Source organism: Chiloscyllium plagiosum, unplaced genomic scaffold, assembly GCF_037043375.1.
Source record: "Chiloscyllium plagiosum isolate Xiang-an unplaced genomic scaffold, Cpla_swu_hap1 HiC_scaffold_39, whole genome shotgun sequence".
Lineage (NCBI taxonomy): Eukaryota > Metazoa > Chordata > Chondrichthyes > Orectolobiformes > Hemiscylliidae > Chiloscyllium > Chiloscyllium plagiosum.
Window position 1 is genome coordinate 50393463 of NW_028270177.1, and position 16785 is coordinate 50410247.

Sequence of the window (16785 nt, forward strand, 5' to 3'; positions counted from 1 at the left end):
ATAACTCAATAAGTTCTCCCTCAATACCTCAGACCGTTCTCCCTCAATACCTCATAAAGTGCTCCCTCAGTACATCAGAGAGTATTCCCTCAGTACCTAAGAAATTTCTCCCTCAATACCTCAGATAGCTCTCCCTCAATACCTGAGATAGTGCTCCCTCAATACCTCCAATATTTCTCCCTCAATACATCAGACAGTGCTCCCTCAATATCTAGGATAGTTCACCCTCAATATCTCATATAGTTCTCCCTCAGTACCTCAGGTAGTGCTCCCTCAATACCTCAGAAAGTGCTTCCTCAATACCTCAGAATGTGCAATCTCAGTTACTCAGAAAGAGTTCCCTCAGTACCTCAGACAGTGCTCCCTCAGTACCTCAGAAAGTGCTTCCTCAATATCTCCGAAATGCTCTCTCAGTACCTCAGAAAATATTCCCTCTGCGCCTCAGACAGTGCTCCCTCAATATCTCAGAAAGTGCTCCCTCAGTTCCTCAGAGAGTATTCCCTCAGTACCTCAGAAAGTGCTCCCTCTATACCTCAGATAGTTCTCCCTCAATACCTCATAAAATGCTCCTTCAGTACCTCAGAAAGTGCTCCCTCAATACCTCAGAATGTGCTCCCTCAATATCTCAGAAAGTGCTACCTCAGTACCTCAGAAAGTGCTCCCTCAATACCTCAGAAAGTGCTCCCTCAGTACCTCAGAAAGTGCTCCCTCAGTACGTCAGAAAGTGCTCCCTCAATATCTCAGAAAGTGCTCCCTCAGTACCTCAGATAGTGCTCCCTCAGTACCTCAGAAAGTGCTCCCTCAGTACGTCAGAAAGTGCTCCCTCAATATCTCAGAAAGTGCTCCCTCAGTACCTCAGATAGTGCTCCCTCAGTACCTCAGATAGTTCTCCCTCAATACCTCAGATAGTGCTCCCTCAATACCTCAGAAAGTGCTCCCACAATAGTTCAGATAGTTCTCTCACAGTACCTCAGATAGTGCTCCCTGAATTCCTCAGATAGTGCTCCCTCGCTACCTCAAAGATGCTCCCTTAATGCCTCAGAACGTGCTCCCTTAGTACCACCGGAAGTGCTCCCTCAGCACCTCAGAAAGTGCTCCCTCAGTACCTCAGAAAGTGCTCCCTCAGTACCGCAGACAGTGCTCCTTCAATTCCTCAGAAAGTGCTCCCTCAATACCTCAGATATTTCTCCCTCAATACATTGGAAAGTGCTCCCTGAATACCTCAGATAGTTCTCCCTCAATAACTCAATAAGTTCTCCCTCAATACCTCAGACCGTTCTCCCTCAATACCTCCTATAGTTCTCCCTCAGTTCCTCAGATAGTGCACCCTCAATACCTCAGAAAGTGCTCCCTCAATATTTCAGATAGTGCTCCCTGAATACCTCTGATAGTGCTCCCACAATACCTGAGAAAGTGCTTCCACAATAGTTCAGATATTTCTCTCACAGTACCTTAGATAATGCTCCCTTAATGCCTCAGAACGTGCTCCCTTCATACCACCGGAAGTGCTCCCACAGCACCTCAGAGAGTACTCCCTCAGCACCTCAGAAAGTGCTCTATCAGTACCTCAGAAAGTGCTCACTCAGTACCTCAGACAGTGCTCCCTCAATACCTCAGAAAGTGCACCCTCCGTACCTCAGAAAGTGTTCCCTCAGTACCTCAGAAAGTGCTCTCTCAGTGTCTCAGACAGTGATCCCTCAATACCTCAGAAAGTGCTCCCTCAGTACCTCAGAAAGTGTTCCCTCAGTACCTCAGAAAGTGCTCCCTCAATGCCTCTGAAAGTGCTCCCTCAATACCTCAGATATTTCTCCCTCCATACATCGGAAAGTGCTCCCTGAATGCCTCAGATAGTGCTCCCTCAATATCTCAATAAGTTCTCCCTTAATACCTCAGATAGTTCTCCCTCAATACTTCATATAGTCCTCCCTCAGTACATCAGATAGTGCACCCTCAATACCTCAGAAAGTGCTCCCTCAATATTTCAGATAGTTCTCCCTCAATACCTCTGATAGTGCTCCCTCAATAGTTCAGATAGTTCTCTCACAGTACTTCAGATAATGCTCCCTTAATTCCTCAGATAGTGCTCCCTCAACACCTCAGAAAGTGCACCCTCGGTACCTCAGAAAGTGCTCCCTTAATACCTCAGAACGTGCTGCCTTAGTACCTCTGGAAGTGCTCCCTCAGTACCTCAGAAAGCGCTCCCTCAGTACCTCAGACAGTGCTCTCACTGTACCTCAGAAAGTGCTCCCTCAATACCTCTGATAGTTCTTCCTCAGTACGTCAGAAAGTTCTCCCTCAATATCTCAGAAAATGCTCTCTCAATAGTTCCAATAGTGCTCCCTCAATACCTCAGATAGTGCTTCCTCTGTATGTCAGAAAGTGATCCCTCATTACCTCAGACAGTGCACCCTCAATACCTCAGAAAGTGCTCCCACAGTATCTTAGAAAGTGCTCCCTCAATATCTCAGAAATTGCTCACACAGTACCTCGGATAGTTCTCCCTCTGTACCTCTGATCGTGCTTCCTCAGTACGTCAGAAAGCGCTCCCTCAGTACATTAGAAACTGGTCCCTCAGTACCTCAGACAGTGCTCCCGCACTACCTCAGAAAGTGCTCTCTCAGTACCTCAGAAAGTGCTCCCTCAGTACCTCAGACAGTGCTCCCTCAATACCTCAGACAGTGCTCCCTCACTACCTCAGAAAGTCCTCCCTCAGTACCTCATGCAGTGCTCCCTCAATGCCTCTGAATGTGCCCCCACAATACCTCAGAACGTGTTCCCACAATAATTCATATAATTCTCCCTCAGTACCTCAAATACTGCTCCACAATACCTCTGAAAGTGCTCCCACAATTTTTCAGATAGTTGTCCCTCACTACTTCAGATGGTGCTCCCGCAATACCTCAGAAAGCGCTCCCTCAGTACCTCAGACAGTGCTCTCACTGTACCTCAGAAAGTGCTCCCTCAATACCTCTGATAGTTCTTCCTCAGTACGTCAGAAAGTTCTCCCTCAATATCTCAGAAAATGCTCTCTCAATAGCTCCAATAGTGCTCCCTCAATACCTCAGATAGTGCTTCCTCTGTATGTCAGAAAGTGATCCCTCATTACCTCAGACAGTGCACCCTCAATACCTCAGAAAGTGCTCCCACAGTATCTTAGAAAGTGCTCCCTCAATATCTCAGAAAGTGCTCACACAGTACCTCGGATAGTTCTCCCTCTGTACCTCTGATCGTGCTTCCTCAGTACGTCAGAAAGCGCTCCCTCAGTACATTAGAAACTGGTCCCTCAGTACCTCAGACAGTGCTCCCTCAGTACCTCAGAAAGTGCTCTCTCAGTACCTCAGAAAGTGCTCCCTCAGTACCTCAGACAGTGCTCCCTCAATACCTCAGACAGTGCTCCCTCACTACCTCAGAAAGTCCTCCCTCAGTACCTCATGCAGTGCTCCCTCAATGCCTCTGAATGTGCCCCCACAATACCTCAGAACGTGTTCCCACAATAATTCATATAATTCTCCCTCAGTACCTGAAATACTGCTCCACAAAACCTCTGAAAGTGCTCCCACAATTTTTCAGATAGTTGTCCCTCACTACCTCAGATGGTGCTCCCTCAATACCTCTGAAAGTGCTCCCTCAGTACCTCAGAAAATGCTCCCTCAATGCCTCACAAAGTGCTCCCTCAGTTCCTCAGAAAGTGCTCCCTCAAAGCCTCTGAAGGTGCCCCCACAATACCTCAGAAAGTGCTCCCACAATACCTCATATATTTCTCACTCAATACCTCAGAAAGTGCTCCGTCAGTACCTCATAAAGTGCTCCCTCAGTACCTCAGAAAATGCTCCCTCAGTACCTCAGATAGTTCTTCCTCAGTACGTCAGAAAGTGCTAATCAATATCTCAGAAAGTGCTCCCTCAATACCTCCGATAGTGCTCCCTCAATACTACAGATAGTGCTCCCTCAATACCTCAGATATTTCTCAGAAAGTGCTCACACAGTATCTCGGATAGTTCTCCCTCAGTACCTCTGATAGTGCTTCCTCAGTACGTCAGAATTCTCAATCAGTACCTGAGAAACTGGTCTCTCAGTACCTCTGAAAGTGCTCCCTCAGTTCCTCAGAAAGTGCTCCCTCAAAGCCTCTGAAGGTGCCCCCACAATACCTCAGAAAGTGCTCCCACAATACCTCATATATTTCTCACTCAATACCTCAGAAAGTGCTCCCTCAGTACCTCAGAAATTGCTCCCACAATACCTCAGAAAGTGCTCCCTCAATACCTCAGACAGTACTCCCCAATGCCTCAGAACGTGCTCTCTCAGTACCTCAGAAAGTGTTCCCTCAGTACCTCAGACAGTGCTCCCTCAGTACCTCAGAAAGTGCTCCCTCAGTACCTCATAAAGTGCTCCCTCAATACCTCATAAAGTGCTCCCTCAGTACATCAGAGAGTATTCCCTCAGTACCTAAGAAATTTCTCCCTCAATACCTCAGATAGCTCTCCCTCAATACCTGAGATAGTGCTCCCTCAATACCTCCAATATTTCTCCCTCAATACATCAGACAGTGCTCCCTCAATATCTCAGATCGTTCACCCTCAATATCTCATATAGTTCTCCCTCAGTACCTCAGGTAGTGCTCCCTCAATACCTCAGAAAGTGCTACCTCAATACCTCAGAACGTGCAATCTCAGTTACTCAGAAAGAGTTCCCTCAGTACCGCAGATAGTGCGCCCTCAGTACCTCAGATAGTGCTCCCTCAGTACCTCAGAAAGTGCTGCCTCAATATTTCTGATAGTTCTCCCTCAATACCTCAGATCGTGCTCGCTCAATACCTCAGAAAGTGCTTCAACAATAGTTCAGATAGTTCTCTCACAGTACCTCAGATAGTGCTCCCTGAATTCCTCAGATAGTGCTCCCTCGCTACCTCAAAAAGTGCTCCCTTAATGCCTCAGAACGTGCTCCCTTAGTACCAGCGGAAGTGCTCCCTCAGCACCTCAGAAAGTGCTCCCTCAGTACCTCAGAAGTGCTCCCTCAGTACCGCAGACAGTGCTCCTTCAATCCCACAGAAAGTGCTCCCTCAATACCTCAGATATTTCTCCCTCAATAGATTGGAAAGTGCTCCCTGAATACCTCAGGTAGTTCTCCCTCAATAACTCAATAAGTTCTCCCTCAATACCTCAGACCGTTCTCCCTCAATACCTCATAAAGTGCTCCCTCAGTACATCAGAGAGTATTCCCTCAGTACCTAAGAAATTTCTCCCTCAATACCTCAGATAGCTCTCCCTCAATACCTGAGATAGTGCTCCCTCAATACCTCCAATATTTCTCCCTCAATACATCAGACAGTGCTCCCTCAATATCTCAGATAGTTCACCCTCAATATCTCATATAGTTCTCCCTCAGTACCTCAGGTAGTGCTCCCTCAATACCTCAGAAAGTGCTTCCTCAATACCTCAGAATGTGCAATCTCAGTTACTCAGAAAGAGTTCCCTCAGTACCTCAGACAGTGCTCCCTCAGTACCTCAGAAAGTGCTTCCTCAATATCTCCGAAATGCTCTCTCAGTACCTCAGAAAATATTCCCTCTGCGCCTCAGACAGTGCTCCCTCAATATCTCAGAAAGTGCTCCCTCAGTTCCTCAGAGAGTATTCCCTCAGTACCTCAGAAAGTGCTCCCTCTATACCTCAGATAGTTCTCCCTCAATACCTCATAAAATGCTCCTTCAGTACCTCAGAAAGTGCTCCCTCAATACCTCAGAATGTGCTCCCTCAATATCTCAGAAAGTGCTACCTCAGTACCTCAGAAAGTGCTCCCTCAATACCTCAGAAAGTGCTCCCTCAGTACCTCAGAAAGTGCTCCCTCAGTACGTCAGAAAGTGCTCCCTCAATATCTCAGAAAGTGCTCCCTCAGTACCTCAGATAGTGCTCCCTCAGTACCTCAGAAAGTGCTCCCTCAGTACGTCAGAAAGTGCTCCCTCAATATCTCAGAAAGTGCTCCCTCAGTACCTCAGATAGTGCTCCCTCAGTACCTCAGATAGTTCTCCCTCAATACCTCAGATAGTGCTCCCTCAATACCTCAGAAAGTGCTCCCACAATAGTTCAGATAGTTCTCTCACAGTACCTCAGATAGTGCTCCCTGAATTCCTCAGATAGTGCTCCCTCGCTACCTCAAAAAGTGCTCCCTTAATGCCTCAGAACGTGCTCCCTTAGTACCACCAGAAGTGCTCCCTCAGCACCTCAGAAAGTGCTCCCTCAGTACCTCAGAAAGTGCTCCCTCAGTACCGCAGACAGTGCTCCTTCAATTCCTCAGAAAGTGCTCCCTCAATACCTCAGATATTTCTCCCTCAATACATTGGAAAGTGCTCCCTGAATACCTCAGATAGTTCTCCCTCAATAACTCAATAAGTTCTCCCTCAATACCTCAGACCGTTCTCCCTCAATACCTCCTATAGTTCTCCCTCAGTTCCTCAGATAGTGCACCCTCAATACCTCAGAAAGTGCTCCCTCAATATTTCAGATAGTGCTCCCTCAATACCTCTGATAGTGCTCCCACAATACCTGAGAAAGTGCTTCCACAATAGTTCAGATATTTCTCTCACAGTACCTTAGATAATGCTCCCTTAATGCCTCAGAACGTGCTCCCTTCATACCACCGGAAGTGCTCCCACAGCACCTCAGAGAGTACTCCCTCAGCACCTCAGAAAGTGCTCTATCAGTACCTCAGAAAGTGCTCACTCAGTACCTCAGACAGTGCTCCCTCAATACCTCAGAAAGTGCACCCTCCGTACCTCAGAAAGTGTTCCCTCAGTACCTCAGAAAGTGCTCTCTCAGTGTCTCAGACAGTGATCCCTCAATACCTCAGAAAGTGCTCCCTCAGTACCTCAGAAAGTGTTCCCTCAGTACCTCAGAAAGTGCTCCCTCAATGCCTCTGAAAGTGCTCCCTCAATACCTCAGATATTTCTCCCTCCATACATCGGAATGTGCTCCCTGAATGCCTCAGATAGTGCTCCCTCAATATCTCAATAAGTTCTCCCTTAATACCTCAGATAGTTCTCCCTCAATACTTCATATAGTCCTCCCTCAGTACATCAGATAGTGCACCCTCAATACCTCAGAAAGTGCTCCCTCAATATTTCAGATAGTTCTCCCTCAATACCTCTGATAGTGCTCCCTCAATAGTTCAGATAGTTCTCTCACAGTACTTCAGATAATGCTCCCTTAATTCCTCAGATAGTGCTCCCTCAACACCTCAGAAAGTGCACCCTCGGTACCTCAGAAAGTGCTCCCTTAATACCTCAGAACGTGCTGCCTTAGTACCTCTGGAAGTGCTCCCTCAGTACCTCAGAAAGCGCTCCCTCAGTACCTCAGACAGTGCTCTCACTGTACCTCAGAAAGTGCTCCCTCAATACCTCTGATAGTTCTTCCTCAGTACGTCAGAAAGTTCTCCCTCAATATCTCAGAAAATGCTCTCTCAATAGCTCCAATAGTGCTCCCTCAATACCTCAGATAGTGCTTCCTCTGTATGTCAGAAAGTGATCCCTCATTACCTCAGACAGTGCACCCTCAATACCTCAGAAAGTGCTCCCACAGTATCTTAGAAAGTGCTCCCTCAATATCTCAGAAAGTGCTCACACAGTACCTCGGATAGTTCTCCCTCTGTACCTCTGATCGTGCTTCCTCAGTACGTCAGAAAGCGCTCCCTCAGTACATTAGAAACTGGTCCCTCAGTACCTCAGACAGTGCTCCCTCAGTACCTCAGAAAGTGCTCTCTCAGTACCTCAGAAAGTGCTCTCTCAGTACCTCAGAAAGTGCTCCCTCAGTACCTCAGACAGTGCTCCCTCAATACCTCAGACAGTGCTCCCTCACTACCTCATGCAGTGCTCCCTCAATGCCTCTGAATGTGCCCCCACAATACCTCAGAACGTGTTCCCACAATAATTCATATAATTCTCCCTCAGTACCTCAAATACTGCTCCACAATACCTCTGAAAGTGCTCCCACAATTTTTCAGATAGTTGTCCCTCACTACCTCAGATGGTGCTCCCTCAATACCTCTGAAAGTGCTCCCGCAATATCTCAGAAACTGGTCCCTCAGTACCTCTGAAAGTGCTCCCTCCATACCTCAGAAAGTGCTCCCTCAATACCTCAGAAGGTGCTCCCTCAATACCTCAGAAAGTGCTCCCTCAATACCTCAGAAAGTGCTCCGTCAATACCTCAGAAAGTGCTCCCTCAATACCTCAGAAAGTGCTCCCTCAGTACATCAGAAAATGTTCCCTCAGTACCTCAGACAGTGCTCCTTCAATACCTCAGAAAGTGCTCTCTCAGTACCTCAGAAAGTGTTCCCTCAGTATCTCAGAACGTGCTCCCTCAATGCCTCTGAAAGTGCTTCCACAATAGTCCAGATATGTCTCTCACATTACCTCGGATAATGCTCCCTTAATGCCTCAGAACGTGCTCTCTTAGTACCACCGGAAATGCTCCATCAGCACCTAAGAAAGTGCTCCCTCAGGAACTCAAGAAGTGTTCCCTCAGTACCTCAGAAAGTGCTCCCTCAATACCTCAGAAAGTGCTCCCTCAATACCTCAGATAGTTCTCCCTCAGTACCTCAGAGAGTACTCCCTCAATACCACTGAAAGTGCTCCCTCAATAACTCAGAAAGTGCTCCCTCAGTACCTCAGAAAGTGCTCCCTCAAAACCTCAGACAGTGCTCCCTCAATATCTCATATAGTTCTCCCTCAGTACCTCAGATAGATCACCCTAAATACCTCAGATAGTACTCCCTCAATACCTCAGAACGTGCTCCCACAATAGTTCAGATAGTTCTCCCACATTACCTCAGATAATGCTCCCTTAATGCCTCACACAGTGCTCCATCAATACCTCAGAAAGTGCTCCCTCAGTACCTCCAGAAGTGCTCCCTCAGTACCTCAGAAAGTGCTCCCTCAGTACCTCAGAAAGTGCTCCCTCAGTACCTCAGAAAGAGCTCCCTCAATATCTCAGAAAGTGCTCACACAGTTTCTCGGATAGTTCTCCCTCAGTACCTCTGATAGTGCTTCCTCAGTACGTCAGAATTCTCAATCAGTACCTGAGAAACTGGTCTCTCAGTACCTCTGAAAGTGCTCCCTCAGTACCTCAGAAAATGCTCCCTCAATGCCTCACAAAATGCTCCCTCAGTTCCTCAGAAAGTGCTCCCTCAAAGTCTCTGAAGGTGCCCCCACAATACCTCAGAAAGTGCTCCCACAATACCTCATATATTTCTCACTCAAAACCTCAGAAAGTGCTCCGTCAGTACCTCATAAAGTGCTCCCTCAGTACCTCAGAAAATGCTCCCTCAGTACCTCAGATAGTTCTTCCTCTGTACGTCAGAAAGTGCTCCCTCAATATCTCAGAAAGTGCTCCCTCAATACCTCCGATAGTGCTCCCACAATACTACAGATAGTGCTCCCTCAATACCTCAGATATTTCTCGGTCAATACCTCAGATATTTCTCGGTCAATACCTCAGAAAGTGCTCCCTCAGTACCTCAGAAATTGCTCCCACAATACCTCAGAAAGTGCTCCCTCAATACCTCAGACAGTACTCCCCAATGCCTCAGAACGTGCTCTCTCAGTACCTCAGAAAGTGTTCCCTCAGTACCTCAGACAGTGCTCCCTCAATACCTCAGAAAGTGCTCCCTCAGTACCTCAGAAAGTGCTCCCTCAATACCTCATAAAGTGCTCCCTCAGTACATCAGAGAGTATTCCCTCAGTACCTAAGAAATTTCTCCCTCAATACCTCAGATAGCTCTCCCTCAATACCTGAGATAGTGCTCCCTCAATATCTCCAATATTTCTCCCTCAATACGTCAGACAGTGCTCCCTCAATATCTCAGATAGTTCACCCTCAATATCTCATATAGTTCTCCCTCAGTACCTCAGGTAGTGCTCCCTCAATACCTCAGAAAGTGCTTCCTCAATACCTCAGAATGTGCAATCTCAGTTACTCAGAAAGAGTTCCCTCAGTACCTCAGACAGTGCTCCCTCAGTACCTCAGAAAGTGCTTCCTCAATATCTCCGAAATGCTCTCTCAGTACCTCAGAAAATATTCCCTCTGCGCCTCAGACAGTGCTCCCTCAATATCTCAGAAAGTGCTCCCTCAGTTCCTCAGAGAGTATTCCCTCAGTACCTCAGAAAGTGCTCCCTCTATACCTCAGATAGTTCTCCCTCAATACCTCATAAAATGCTCCTTCAGTACCTCAGAAAGTGCTCCCTCAATACCTCAGAATGTGCTTTTCAATATCTCAGAAAGTGCTACCTCAGTACCTCAGAAAGTGCTCCCTCAATACCTCAGAAAGTGCTCCCTCAGTACCTCAGAAAGTGCTCCCTCAGTACGTCAGAAAGTGCTCCCTCAATATCTCAGAAAGTGCTCCCTCAGTACCTCAGATAGTGCTCCCTCAGTACCTCAGATAGTGCTCCCTCAGTACCTCAGAAAGTGCTGCCTCAATATTTCTGATAGTTCTCCCTCAATACCTCAGATAGTGCTCCCTCAATACCTCAGAAAGTGCTCCCACAATAGTTCAGATAGTTCTCTCACAGTACCTCAGATAGTGCTCCCTGAATTCCTCAGATAGTGCTCCCTCGCTACCTCAAAAAGTGCTCCCTTAATGACTCAGAACGTGCTCCCTTAGTACCACCGGAAGTGCTCCCTCAGCACCTCAGAAAGTGCTCCCTCAGTACCTCAGAAAGTGCTCCCTCAGTACCGCAGACAGTGCTCCTTCAATCCCTCAGAAAGTGCTCCCTCAATACCTCAGATATTTCTCCCTCAATACATTGGAAAGTGCTCCCTGAATACCTCAGGTAGTTCTCCCTCAATAACTCAATAAGTTCTCCCTCAATACCTCAGACCGTTCTCCCTCAATACCTCCTATAGTTCTCCCTCAGTTCCTCAGATAGTGCACCCTCAATACCTCAGAAAGTGCTCCCTCAATATTTCAGATAGTGCTCCCTCAATACCTCTGATAGTGCTCCCACAATACCTGAGAAAGTGCTTCCACAATAGTTCAGATATTTCTCTCACAGTACCTTAGATAATGCTCCCTTAATGCCTCAGAACGTGCTCCCTTCATACCACCAGAAGTGCTCCCACAGCACCTCAGAGAGTACTCCCTCAGCACCTCAGAAAGTGCTCTATCAGTACCTCAGAAAGTGCTCACTCAGTACCTCAGACAGTGCTCCCTCAATACCTCAGAAAGTGCACCCTCCGTACCTCAGAAAGTGTTCCCTCAGTACCTCAGAAAGTGCTCTCTCAGTGTCTCAGACAGTGATCCCTCAATACCTCAGAAAGTGCTCCCTCAGTACCTCAGAAAGTGTTCCCTCAGTACCTCAGAAAGTGCTCCCTCAATGCCTCTGAAAGTGCTCCCTCAATACCTCAGATATTTCTCCCTCCATACATCGGAAAGTGCTCCCTGAATGCCTCAGATAGTGCTCCCTCAATATCTCAATAAGTTCTCCCTTAATACCTCAGATAGTTCTCCCTCAATACTTCATATAGTCCTCCCTCAGTACATCAGATAGTGCACCCTCAATACCTCAGAAAGTGCTCCCTCAATATTTCAGATAGTTCTCCCTCAATACCTCTGATAGTGCTCCCTCAATAGTTCAGATAGTTCTCTCACAGTACTTCAGATAATGCTCCCTTAATTCCTCAGATAGTGCTCCCTCAACACCTCAGAAAGTGCACCCTCGGTACCTCAGAAAGTGCTCCCTTAATACCTCAGAACGTGCTGCCTTAGTACCTCTGGAAGTGCTCCCTCAGTACCTCAGAAAGCGCTCCCTCAGTACCTCAGACAGTGCTCTCACTGTACCTCAGAAAGTGCTCCCTCAATACCTCTGATAGTTCTTCCTCAGTACGTCAGAAAGTTCTCCCTCAATATCTCAGAAAATGCTCTCTCAATAGCTCCAATAGTGCTCCCTCAATACCTCAGATAGTGCTTCCTCTGTATGTCAGAAAGTGATTCCTCATTACCTCAGACAGTGCACCCTCAATACCTCAGAAAGTGCTCCCACAGTATCTTAGAAAGTGCTCCCTCAATATCTCAGAAAGTGCTCACACAGTACCTCGGATAGTTCTCCCTCTGTACCTCTGATCGTGCTTCCTCAGTACGTCAGAAAGCGCTCCCTCAGGACATTAGAAACTGGTCCCTCAGAACCTCAGACAGTGCTCCCTCAGTACCTCAGAAAGTGCTCCCTCAGTACCTCAGACAGTGCTCCCTCAATACCTCAGACAGTGCTCCCTCACTACCTCAGAAAGTCCTCCCTCAGTACCTCATGCAGTGCTCCCTCAATGCCTCTGAATGTGCCCCCACAATACCTCAGAACGTGTTCCCACAATAATTCATATAATTCTCCCTCAGTACCTCAAATACTGCTCCACAATACCTCTGAAAGTGCTCCCACAATTTTTCAGATAGTTGTCCCTCACTACCTCAGATGGTGCTCCCTCAATACCTCTGAAAGTGCTCCCGCAATATCTCAGAAACTGGTCCCTCAGTACCTCTGAAAGTGCTCCCTCAATACCTCAGAAAGTGCTCCCTCAATACCTCAGAAGGTGCTCCCTCAATACCTCAGAAAGTGCTCCCTCAATACCTCAGAAAGTGCTCCGTCAATACCTCAGAAAGTGCTCCCTCAATACCTCAGAAAGTGCTCCCTCAGTACCTCAGAAAATGTTCCCTCAGTACCTCAGACAGTGCTCCTTCAATACCTCAGAAAGTGCTCTCTCAGTACCTCAGAAAGTGTTCCCTCAGTATCTCAGAACGTGCTCCCTCAATGCCTCTGAAAGTGCTTCCACAATAGTCCAGATTTGTCTCTCACATTACCTCGGATAATGCTCCCTTAATGCCTCAGAACGTGCTCTCTTAGTACCACCGGAAATGCTCCATCAGCACCTAAGAAAGTGCTCCCTCAGGAACTCAAGAAGTGTTCCCTCAGTACCTCAGAAAGTGCTCCCTCAATACCTCAGAAAGTGCTCCCTCAATACCTCAGATAGTTCTCCCTCAGTACCTCAGAGAGTACTCCCTCAATACCACTGAAAGTGCTCCCTCAATACCTCAGAAAGTGCTACCTCAGTACCTCAGAAAGTGCTCCCTCAAAACCTCAGACAGTGCTCCCTCAATATCTCATATAGTTCTCCCTCAGTACCTCAGATAGATCACCCTAAATACCTCAGATAGTACTCCCTCAATACCTCAGAAAGTGCTCCCACAATAGTTCAGATAGTTCTCCCACATTACCTCAGATAATGCTCCCTTAATGCCTCACACAGTGCTCCATCAATACCTCAGAAAGTGCTCCCTCAGTACCTCCAGAAGTGCTCCCTCAGTACCTCAGAAAGTGCTCCCTCAGTACCTCAGAAAGTGCTCCCTCAGTACCTCAGAAAGAGCTCCCTCAATATCTCAGAAAGTGCTCACACAGTATCTCGGATAGTTCTCCCTCAGTACCTCTGATAGTGCTTCCTCAGTACGTCAGAATTCTCAATCAGTACCTGAGAAACTGGTCTCTCAGTACCTCTGAAAGTGCTCCCTCAGTACCTCAGAAAATGCTCCCTCAATGCCTCACAAAGTGCTCCCTCAATTCCTCAGAAAGTGCTCCCTCAAAGTCTCTGAAGGTGCCCCCACAATACCTCAGAAAGTGCTCCCACAATACCTCATATATTTCTCACTCAATACCTCAGAAAGTGCTCCGTCAGTACCTCATAAAGTGCTCCCTCAGTACCTCAGAAAATGCTCCCTCAGTACCTCAGATAGTTCTTCCTCTGTACGTCAGAAAGTGCTCCCTCAATATCTCAGAAAGTGCTCCCTCAATACCTCCGATAGTGCTCCCTCAATACTACAGATAGTGCTCCCTCAATACCTCAGATATTTCTCGGTCAATACCTCAGATATTTCTCGGTCAATACCTCAGAAAGTGCTCCCTCAGTACCTCAGAAATTGCTCCCACAATACCTCAGAAAGTGCTCCCTCAATACCTCAGACAGTACTCCCCAATGCCTCAGAACGTGCTCTCTCAGTACCTCAGAAAGTGTTCCCTCAGTACCTCAGACAGTGCTCCCTCAATACCTCAGAAAGTGCTCCCTCAGTACCTCAGAAAGTGCTCCCTCAATACCTCATAAAGTGCTCCCTCAGTACATCAGAGAGTATTCCCTCAGTACCTAAGAAATTTCTCCCTCAATACCTCAGATAGCTCTCCCTCAATACCTGAGATAGTGCTCCCTCAATATCTCCAATATTTCTCCCTCAATACATCAGACAGTGCTCCCTCAATATCTCAGATAGTTCACCCTCAACATCTCATATAGTTCTCCCTCAGTACCTCAGGTAGTGCTCCCTCAATACCTCAGAAAGTGCTTCCTCAATACCTCAGAATGTGCAATCTCAGTTACTCAGAAAGAGTTCCCTCAGTACCTCAGACAGTGCTCCCTCAGTACCTCAGAAAGTGCTTCCTCAATATCTCCGAAATGCTCTCTCAGTACCTCAGAAAACATTCCCTCTGCGCCTCAGACAGTGCTCCCTCAATATCTCAGAAAGTGCTCCCTCAGTTCCTCAGAGAGTATTCCCTCAGTACCTCAGAAAGTGCTCCCTCTATACCTCAGATAGTTCTCCCTCAATACCTCATAAAATGCTCCTTCAGTACCTCAGAAAGTGCTCCCTCAATACCTCAGAATGTGCTCCCTCAATATCTCAGAAAGTGCTAACTCAGTACCTCAGAAAGTGCTCCCTCAATACCTCAGAAAGTGCTCCCTCAGTACCTCAGAAAGTGCTCCCTCAGTACGTCAGAAAGTACTCCCTCAATATCTCAGAAAGTGCTCCCTCAGTACCTCAGATAGTGCTCCCTCAGTACCTCAGATAGTGCTCCCTCAGTACCTCAGAAAGTGCTGCCTCAATATTTCTGATAGTTCTCCCTCAATACCTCAGATAGTGCTCCCTCAATACCTCAGAAAGTGCTCCCACAATAGTTCAGATAGTTCTCTCACAGTACCTCAGATAGTGCTCCCTGAATTCCTCAGATAGTGCTCCCTCGCTACCTCAAAAAGTGCTCCCTTAATGCCTCAGAACGTGCTCCCTTAGTACCACCGGAAGTGCTCCCTCAGCACCTCAGAAAGTGCTCCCTCAGTACCGCAGACAGTGCTCCTTCAATCCCTCAGAAAGTGCTCCCTCAATACCTCAGATATTTCTCCCTCAATAGATTGGAAAGTGCTCCCTGAATACCTCAGGTAGTTCTCCCTCAATAACTCAATAAGTTCTCCCTCAATACCTCAGACCGTTCTCCCTCAATACCTCCTATAGTTCTCCCTCAGTTCCTCAGATAGTGCACCCTCAATACCTCAGAAAGTGCTCCCTCAATATTTCAGATAGTGCTCCCTCAATACCTCTGATAGTGCTCCCACAATACCTGAGAAAGTGCTTCCACAATAGTTCAGATATTTCTCTCACAGTACCTTAGATAATGCTCCCTTAATGCCTCAGAACGTGCTCCCTTCATACCACCGGAAGTGCTCCCACAGCACCTCAGAGAGTACTCCCTCAGCACCTCAGAAAGTGCTCTATCAGTACCTCAGAAAGTGCTCACTCAGTACCTCAGAAAGTGCTCTATCAGTACCTCAGAAAGTGCTCACTCAGTACCTCAGACAGTGCTCCCTCAATACCTCAGAAAGTGCACCCTCTGTACCTCAGAAAGTGTTCCCTCAATACCTCAGAAAGTGCTCCCTCAGTACCTCAGAAAGTGTTCCCTCAGTACCTCAGAAAGTGCTCCCTCAATGCCTCTGAAAGTGCTCCCTCAATACCTCAGATATTTCTCCCTCCATACATCGGAACGTGCTCCCTGAATGCCTCAGATAGTGCTCCCTCAATATCTCAATAAGTTCTCCCTTAATACCTCAGATAGTTCTCCCTCAATACTTCATATAGTCCTCCCTCAGTACATCAGATAGTGCATCCTCAATACCTCAGAAAGTGCTCCCTCAATATTTCAGATAGTTCTCCCTCAATACCTCTGATAGTGCTCCCTCAATAGTTCAGATAGTTCTCTCACAGTACTTCAGATAATGCTCCCTTAATTCCTCAGATAGTGCTCCCTCAACACCTCAGAAAGTGCTCCCTCGGTACCTCAGAAAGTGCTCCCTTAATACCTCAGAACGTGCTGCCTTAGTACCTCTGGAAGTGCTCCCTCAGTACCTCAGAAAGCGCTCCCTCAGTACCTCAGACAGTGCTCTCACTGTACCTCAGAAAGTGCTCCCTCAATACCTCTGATAGTTCTTCCTCAGTACGTCAGAAAGTTCTCCCTCAATATCTCAGAAAGTGCTCTCTCAATAGCTCCAAAAGTGCTCCCTCAATACCTCAGATAGTGCTTCCTCAGTATGACAGAAAGTGATTCCTCATTACCTCAGACAGTGCACCCTCAATACCTCAGAAAGTGCTCCCACAGTATCTTAGAAAGTGCTCCCTCAATATCTCAGAAAGTGCTCACACAGTACCTCGGATAGTTCTCCCTCTGTACCTCTGATAGTGCTTCCTCAGTACGTCAGAAAGCGCTCCCTCAGTACATTAGAAACTGGTCCCTCAGTACCTCAGACAGTGCTCCCTCAGTACCTCAGAAAGTGCTCTCTCAGTACCTCAGAATGTGCTCCCTCAGTACCTCAGACAGTGCTCCCTCAATACCTCAGACAGTGCTCCCTCACTACCTCAGAAAGTCCTCCCTCAGTACCTCATGCAGTGCTCCCTCAATGCCTCTGAAGGTGCCCCCACAATACCTCAGAACATGTTCCCACAATAAT